This window comes from Lolium rigidum, chromosome 1 (genome assembly GCF_022539505.1).
Source record: "Lolium rigidum isolate FL_2022 chromosome 1, APGP_CSIRO_Lrig_0.1, whole genome shotgun sequence".
Lineage (NCBI taxonomy): Eukaryota > Viridiplantae > Streptophyta > Magnoliopsida > Poales > Poaceae > Lolium > Lolium rigidum.
In genome coordinates this window covers 38,349,820-38,350,366 of record NC_061508.1, presented here as the reverse complement: position 1 = coordinate 38,350,366, position 547 = coordinate 38,349,820, and positions in this window count along the sequence as shown.

Here is a 547-nt window from a genome sequence, read left to right as displayed (position 1 = left end):
TGAGGATCACATGTGTTCACGGAGTGTTATATTGGAGATATGCCCAAGAGGCAATAATAAAGTGGTTATTATAATATCTTTGTGTTTATGATAAATGTTTACATACCATGCTATAATTGTATTAACCGAAACATTGATACATGTGTGTTGTGTAAACAACAAGGAGTCCCTAGTAAGCCTCTTGTATAACTAGCTTGTTGATTAATGGATGATCATGTTTCGTGATCATGAACATTGGATGTTATTAATAACAAGGTTGTGTCATTAGTTGAATGATATAATGGACACACACCCAAATGAGCGTAGCATAATATCAAGTCATTAAGTTCAATTTGCTATAAGCTTTCGATACATAGTTGCCTTAGTCCTTCGACCATGCGATCATGTAAATCACTTACACCGGAAGAGTACTTTGATTACATCAAACGCCATTGCGTAAATGGGTGGTTATAAAGATGGGACTAAGTATTCGGAAAGTGTGAGTTGAGGCATATGGATCAATAGTGGGATTTGTCCATCCTGATGACGGATAGATATACTCTGGGCC